Genomic DNA, 8,521 nt, shown 5'->3' on the forward strand with positions numbered 1-8,521 from the left:
GTATGGGCAGCAACAATTAATTTTCTTCATGCCAAGGCCAGCTCTGCAAGTTCTACTGGTATAATTAATCCCATTGGGGGAGGAGGTCATGTAAAAATAAAAGCTAAAATAGGGTGAGAGGGTGGATATAACTTTGTCGTTATAAAGATGACACATCCAAATGATGATTTTCCTTGCTGTATGGGAACAGCTATCTCAGTATAAGCACCTTTATACAAATATAGCTGTAGACGTGACATGTCAGACATTGAGATAGCAGGGAAACTGCATTGCTTTAGTTCTATTATGATAATTAAAATGGGACCTATTTTTGACGGACAAGCCCCAAATAACGTATGGCAATTTAAAATTACTTCCTTTGGCAAATGGTTTTCCACAAAGAAGCTTGTTCTTTCATGTGAAGTAAACTTTTCAACCCCCCATTTCCATTTTCTATCTTTAATTGCTGTTAACACCTTTCCAGAAAGGCACACCACATCAATGAATCCTGTCCTCCTCCTAACATATTTTCATGAAGTGTAGTTAATGGAAAAGCAGTAAAGATCAGTAGCGGTGGGAATTTTGTGTGAGGGTGTGGAAAGGAGAGCTTTGACACATGGTTCACCAGGACAAGGGCTGCCAAATGTCACGTGTCAAGAAAGAGGATGTGTGGCAAGGGAGGAAGGGAGGCAGGTAGTCCTTCTGCCCCTGAGCTCCTGCTGCCACCTCTAGGTTCACACTAAGTACTCCGACAGCCCATGCCAGGGTCACCATTCTGTACCCTCCCGCACTCTCCCACCGTCTTCCAGTGTCTTCCATCAAAAGTGAGCCTCACTCACTCATTAAATTAAGATTAAACTCTCAGTAACTGAAGGGGAGAGGTCTCTGCATGCCCTTGCAGTTAGGGGAAAGTCTCACTGCCCTGAGGACATTCCACTGGTGCTCCCCAGCTCTGGGACCTTTCCTCTCCCTCTGTGCCTGTCCATTCTCAACTTCTTCCCTCACTGGCTGTGCTGTGGCTCTGCACCTGGTATCAGCTGGCCCCATCCTCCCTGTGCCATGCACTGAGGTTGTTCACAGTGACCTTCTGCTCCCACTCTCCCTGTGCAAGAAGTGGCTCCTGCCACTGGCAGTCAGGCAGACAAAGTTTGCACTTTCCCCAAATACATCCAGGCAGGATCCTGATGGAGGAAAGAAGGGTGACCCTGAGATTAGCTCAGTTGGTTAGAGCATGTTACAAATAATGCCAGGGTTGTGGGTTTGATCTCTGTAGGGCCAACTTATGAGCTGGACTTGATGATCCCTGTGGGTGCCTTCCAACTCAGAATATTCTGTGATTCTGTGAAGGCTTATGTGGTGAAAAAGAGACACCTTAGCAAGGACTAACCATACCAATCCCTGGTACTGTGGTGGGGGGAATGGATGGCAGAATGGTAACTGGAGTGTCTTTGGGGGGCAAACCTCAGCAAGGGGTGCAGAGTTTTAGCGAGGGTGCAATACCATTGTGCATCATCTTTAGCCTGCAGTGCTGCCTGGTCTCCTATCATGCTAACCCACCTCTTCAACACTATGCAAGGAGAGGAGGGCTAAAAGCCCTCTTTAGGTGCCCCTGCTCTGCAAATAAGAATTCCAGGGCATTTCTCTTACCTTCCCCATTCTTTAGTTATACATCTCACTCACTCAGGCCCTAACATAGCATCTGCACTCTCCCCCTTCTTTTCTCTTGAATACCTCCTTGTCCCACTGCAGAGCATACTTTGGTCCTGGCTCTCTGTTTTCTTTCGCAAAGTGGGTCCCAGCACTATGTTGAATGTGAGGGAACACCTTGCAATGGAACAGGCACCACAGCCAGGCACTGAGCATCTAACACTTTGACCAGATTGCTGTGCATTTCCATACAATATACTGCATGTGTCACAGGACAGCAGTTTCTGCAGGTGACAACAGAGGACCAAAGCAGTAGTCTGTAAGCTGCCTTCAGCCCAGTTGTCAGCTGGTAAGTTACCTGCTGTAAAAAAGTCTTTTAAGCACTGCCTTCTGAGTGGCCACGAAGGCTTTCTCCTGTTACATAGAAACCAGATTTTTGCTGAACTTATTTGATCCATTCCTAGGGAGTAATAAAATATACATTTTGCTCAGTAAAAACTCCATCTGGTCTCTGAGATATATTGGCATGGCAAGCATCCACCTTCCATTGATGTCACTTGCAGTCCCCATCCAGCCACTTATCAATTCATTTGTCAGAAGAAGCAGAAAGATCTCCCTCGCATAAACAAAAAGTCACCTCCCTGAGGCCTCTAGTAACTGGTCCTCCCTCTATCCTGGCAACAGTAGTGGCACATTTTAAGGCTGTAAGAGCCTAAAAAGGATTTAACAGACTGCCCCTTCTGCTCAGGCATTCAGAAATGTCTCTGTACAAAGAAACTGTGTAACAGGGAGGGAAAGCATTGGGAATTAAAAATTAATCAATCTTGGTTTTTTTTCTGGAAGAGCTCTTTTCTAATGCTTCAGAGCAGATAGGTGTCAGCTGGGTAGGAAAATCAGCAAACTGAATGCCTTCTTTTGAGATAAGATGTGATTCACTTGCAGCTGTGCACACAGAGTCTTAATTCATACCGTGTTTTTCAAGTGTGAAACCAATTTTATCAAACTCACCAAAGGAAATGAAGTGCCACAGGTTTGGGCTTAACTGTCTTTCCGATACCTATAGGTCATGCCTGAGACCTCAGGTCATTCCTTTTGTAGAGAGTGACCCACTTTCCCTCCTCTTGGGCTGAGTTTATTAAAGCTTCTGACCTGTTGCAATTTATTGTGATTACACAAGTGACTCAGTTACCTTTCAAAAGCATTGCAATATTTCAAGACAAAAATATTACTGAGTAATATCATACTGGTAAATATTTAGTGGAAAGAATACTGTTTGTCAGGTTTAACTGGTGCTTGGGGTTGTTAGTTCTTCTGTCAAGTGTGTGTTTCTGCGTGTGTTTCCTTGTTCAGAGGTGTCCTGTCTCTATGCCCTTCTCACTCCCTGTTTTTTGTCCTGTTGAGCCAGAATCCATTAGGAAGCTGCTTCAGTGCACAAAGCTTCCCAGTCTTGTTTGCAAGTTGAAAATTAATCTTAACTACTCTTTTGTGATTCTAGGATCTCAAAGATGCAAAGGACACCTATTGATACATTAATGTATGAACATTTAATGTGTGCAGGGTTTGGAGGTGAAGCCTTAGGTCACTTAGTCTGTTCAGCCTGGAGAAAAAGAGACTGAGGGGAGACTTCATCGCAGTCTACAACTTCCTTGTGAGGGGAACGGGAGAGGTAGGCACTGATCTCTTCTATGTGGTGACTGGTGACAGGACCCAAGGGAATGGCCTGAAGTTGTGTCAGGGGAGCTTTGTGTTGGATATTAGAAAGATGTTCTTCACCCAGAGGGTGGTTGGGCACTGGAACAGGCTCCCCAGGGAAGTGGTCACAGCACCAAGCCTGACAGAGTTCAAGAAGCATTTGGATGATACTCTCAGGCACATGGTGTGACTCTTGGGGGTGGTCCAGTGCAGGGCTGAGAATTGGACTTGATCCTTCTGGGTCCCTTTCAACTCCACATGTTCTGTGATTCTGTGAGATACAGTTTTTGCTTTTTCTGGGCTTTCAAAGTCTCATGTGTGTTACAAAAAAAGACAGGCTGTTCAGTTTGAGTAAAAAGGTTCAGAATTGGAGGTCCAAGTGACAGACAACAAAGATGACCTAATTGTGGAGGTGTGTGAGGGCTGTTTCAGAGTAGTGGGAAAAAATGGAAATAAAGGAGGTCAAAGAGTTTCAGAAGATGCTTCTGGCTGAGTATTTTTGCCAGGTCATGAGCTGTAATGGGAAATATGGAGTGTAATTCAGCTCCAGATAGTAGACATCTAAATTTAGATATTAAATGTGGGTGACTGCCTGTGAGCCACATACCTCAAATTCCATTTCAAGCAATGGAGATCAAGTCCTTAGAGTTACTGGGGCCTGGAGAGCTACTGAGCTCATCCTAAATTAGACACCTACCAGGCCAGTCAGTCAAAGACCCACTCGTACTGCTGCTAAGGTACTTCTTAAACTTTGACAAGTCTATTTGGCACATACCCAGATGCCTAGGGTTCCCTGAAGCCAGAAGAATCACACACACCTCTCTGGTAATTGTGTTGGCAGAGGGAAACTATGAACCTGTTTGCCCAGACAGAAACACACCAGACAGTTGAAACAACTGAGTGTAATGCATCCTTTAACGCATTAAATGTCCCAAAAACTGCTCATATACATGCTTGTTTCACATGGTAGACACATGAAGAACATAAATGTGGTAGCAGCTCTTCCTGGGAAGCCCAAGAGTGCCTGTTCAGAGTCTCTCTGCCAGGCTTACTATCATGGGCATAGTCTCATCTGTGGGACTGCGGGCAAAAGCATGTATCCCTACAGACAGGGCTCTTTGGTAAGAGTGGTTAGATATCTCTACAGTAACCACTATTAATTGCAAAGATGTGGCAGGACAACCCTGGCACTTTATACATATGGAGTATTTATGGAACGTATAAGAAGGCCTAAAACAATTTTATAGCTCAAGCACTAATATATATAGCTCACTTGTTTACAAAAGGAAGGGCACTTGGGCACTTTGATCATGTATTCCTCTTTTAGCTTACCCTCTGCACAACCTAAAAGGTGAAAAAACCCAAACCAAAACCACCCAAACAGACCCACGACATTATCATTATCAGAGCTTATTTTTACCTCTTTCTTTGTAGAGTTCACTAAGAAGGTTACAAATCTATTGATGTATTGCACAAGGACTACGAGAATCGAACTATTAAGGGATTTTCACAGTGGAACATCATATGAGTACATCACATTTCTGGAAATGCAGTATGTTCATATGGTTCAACATAAGATCTGTGAATACACAAATATTTAAGAGTGGTTATTAAGAATAGATACCATCACCTAATACAGGAGGATATATGCATAGGTAATTGAGTTGCACTTCATGGAAAGGTTCTTGGTCCCTTCCTGCTCGTTGTACATGGTGTTTGTGGTACACATCTGCCTTAAAAGCATTGTCAGCTTTGTCTGTGCCACTGTTTTTACACAGTCTTGCCCTTTCTTACTGTTGTTAGGCTTCTGTTTGCAACTAAAGGCTGTTACTTCCATCTGCTGTGGGCAAAAATCTGTCTCTGAAAGACTTTCACTGTCCCTTGGCAGTGTGCCAAAGAAATATTTCTCCACCAAAACAGTAGCTGTCAGTCCTGGATTTTAGGGACTGCAAGATCATCTTGAATACTTAACAGTGCACCTTTACATTAGTTATTATTAGGTCCTGCAGAATTTTCTGGGCCTGGACTTCTGAGCCTCTTACATTCCCCAGATGAGGACACTGACTGATGTACAGCCCATTGTTCATGCAAACACAAAGCAGCCTGATGAGCTGCAGTGCTCCTTTTTTACTGCTTTCTTTTCTTACTTTTAAGCAACAGATCTTGAAAGAGAACTGATTTATCTCTTGTAACCCATATATATCGCTGTGCTACCCAACAAAATATTTCCTCTCTCCTATGCTCTTTGTAATCACTATTGACAACATAATTTTTCTGATTGTCAATCGGATTTATAACCTGAAACAAAACTTGAGCGGATACTGAGACAAAACTTGAGTGTATACAAAGAAGCAGACAGGAATACAAAGAATCAAGAAGTCATTATTGGCCAACATGGGGTGGGCAGTACTCCCAGCACACCTGCAGTATAAGAGTTTCAAGATTTTTGCTGGAAAGCTTTGAAAAGCACAATGCATTCACTTCACAAATGCTTATGGCATTCTTCTCATACATGATGGCTGCAAGGGAGGAAGTGCCAAGGCGATGCAGAGAACATGGCCAATTGTTGACTGGAATCAGCATCTTTATAGAGAATGAGGGATTACAAACACACACAAAGGGAAGTTCTTGAAAAAGAAGACAATGATATAATTGATGAATGAGAAAAATGAGCAGAGAATAAATGTGTGAAGTTCAAAGACAAACTGATATGAGAGGAACTGAAAGAAACAAATGGAGGGCAGAAGCTGTTGCATAAGGTGGTAAGGGTGCAACCTTTATCAGAGCAAGCCCCTATGCTGCTGGATATGGAAGAAAGAAAGGAACCCTCTAAATTTCTAGTTTAATGCTCGTACTGTGAGCATCTTTGGGACTCCACACATGATTTCAAGGAGTGTGAGATAACTAAGTGTAAAGGAAAAGTCTTGTAGGTAGGGTTAGGCATTTGTACTGTCAAATATTTTGGAAACTTTGCACTAAAAGGTACATTATTTTCTCTAAATACACCTAATGACCAACAGTAGAGCATGAGCTCAGATGCCATGTTTTTGTTACCTGGACAAATGGGAGAATAAAGAACACATATAGGATGTAGGACTTAACACCAGAAACTTCCCTGTATTACAGCTGCAATTTTCTCAGACTTATTTAGCTGGCTAGAGAAAAACTGTGATGTCTGACTAAGACACTTGTATCCAAATAAATCCAATTCTTGCACAGTTCACGTGAGATTATATGCAAGATGCAAAAGTGTCTCTTAAATTTGCTGAGCTTTCCCTCCAACTGCTCAGCATCTTTTGTGCTGCAACCTGTTACCCCTGGAGCATCTCTGCCTTCAGACTCGCTCACCTCTTCTCAGTCTTTCCCTCCCCTTAATATAAAAGAAATTTTGAACCAAAAATTTGAACGGTGAAGTTCTTTTCACTTAACTCTTGTAATTTAAAAGTTAACCTAATAATCTAAAAGTCAATCTACTGATTTAGTTCTGGATAAATAAACTGAGAGAGCGGTTCATTTAATTCCTTAAAAATAAGTATGTACTTATTTTTACAAATATATTGTAAGTCCTCTAAGGTTGGGCTTCAATTTTTTCTTGACCTTGATATCAAAAATGTGGTTTAGGTGCACTAGAAGGAAAATCCTGTATTGATAGTCACTGATTGCCCACATCAGGGACCTGGATCACCACTCAATTCTTTCTCATGTATCTGGGTCTTCCTCCGGTGGAAAAGAGCCTCAGGGAAGGAGAATGAGCACAAACACCTGGCTTTCCCCCAAGTGTGCAGTCAGCATGGAGTCAGAGTGGGTATCTGAAGCCTGATGTTCTTTGACATATGACGTGTTGTACCAAGTAATCTTTCTCTCTCTATTTTTTACGTAAGAGTGATTTTTGAGCTGTCAGACATAGTCCACAAGTCTGTAACTTCTTCACAAAGCAGGTCACAAAACCCAGGACCAGGAAGAGGTTAATAGGACTGTATCCAAAGATCTTTAGCAGCCGCTTCTGTCTCTTTCCTGTATTTTTATACTAATCTCTTGAAATTTTATGATGCTGTTTTCAAATATGTTTCCTATATTAATTGCTTGAGAATATTTATATATTATTATTGAGCTGTTTAAGTGTCCATGGCTGTTCTCTTATGATTCTTATAATTTTCAAAATGTTTGTTAATACCTTTGCTTGAGGGAAAAAAAAAGCAGCACACACAATAATTTGTAGACATAGTAAACTTCATAAAAGCTGCTTATGTTTCTGAGCTCTCAGATTTAATTCTGCCTGTGCCTTCAATGTCAGCCAAACACTTAATACTGATGAGAAGATAGCTCGCTGCTCAGACATGGATGTACAACATCTCTTGGCTGCTGTAAAAGCATGAGATTTGGAACAATTTCCACTCCCTGTGCACCTGACTTTTTTGAAAATGGTCCAGGTTTTGTGTTTGTGAACTGATTTGATGCCTTTATTCTTTATAGAGCATCTCCTCAGCCCTTCTTTATCCATCCTTGAATGTGTGCCACACCATCTGAAAATGAAAGATTGAATTGGAAGGATGGCACTTCTTTTTTTAGCTTTTTCACAGTTCTTCCAACATTTCCTTTATTTAAAACAAGAATAAATGATTTTTGGAGTGCCTGCAAGTCTGTGTGGCTCCTTGTCTTCCTTCTCACAGGTGGCAGAAGTAAGAAAATGAAACACAAGCTTAGAGCAAGGGACTACTAAAGAATCCATGAAGAGTCTCTGGTTCTGCAGCACCTGAACTATGATGTCTCGTTTCTTTAATGAGGAAAGAGGTGAAGCTTGTGACTAGAAAGAATGCCTGAGAGATTAATTAAAACAGCATTGTTAGAATCCACTTGCAATAAAGAAATTTAAAGAGCTTCTGGGTCCTTGAGTGGGTGAGCAACCAGCAAGCAGAAATCTTTCTGGGGCGGTAACCTGCACTCAGAATGCTTCCCAGGCTGCTGGGAGCTTTCAGGAGAATACCATAAAAGGGATTGCAAATACTGAATAGGTACATATGCAGATGATGGGCTTTTAATTCTGAAAACGCTTTCTTTCCAACACACAACACACGCATGTCATTCCATGCCAGTGTCAATATGTTCATACAGTTTGCTAAAACCCTCCTTTACTTTAAAGGAACAAATGGGGAGATGGAAACTTTATTTACCATCAACACAAAAGTAAGAGGGGATGCATTTC

At 42.0% G+C, this 8,521-nt stretch overlaps 1 long non-coding RNA gene across 1 annotated transcript; it reads left to right on the forward strand.

Moving 5' to 3' along the window:
* The first annotated feature begins 1,756 nt into the window (after nucleotides 1-1,756).
* Nucleotides 1,757-7,951, forward strand: LOC135410138 (uncharacterized). Its single transcript, XR_010428531.1, has 2 exons — nucleotides 1,757-3,292; nucleotides 4,753-7,951. It is a non-coding gene; the product is annotated as an uncharacterized LOC135410138 (long non-coding RNA).
* The last annotated feature ends 570 nt before the right edge of the window (nucleotides 7,952-8,521 follow it).

The sequence above is a fragment of the Pseudopipra pipra genome, chromosome 2 (genome assembly GCF_036250125.1).
Source record: "Pseudopipra pipra isolate bDixPip1 chromosome 2, bDixPip1.hap1, whole genome shotgun sequence".
NCBI classification, from domain to species: domain Eukaryota; kingdom Metazoa; phylum Chordata; class Aves; order Passeriformes; family Pipridae; genus Pseudopipra; species Pseudopipra pipra.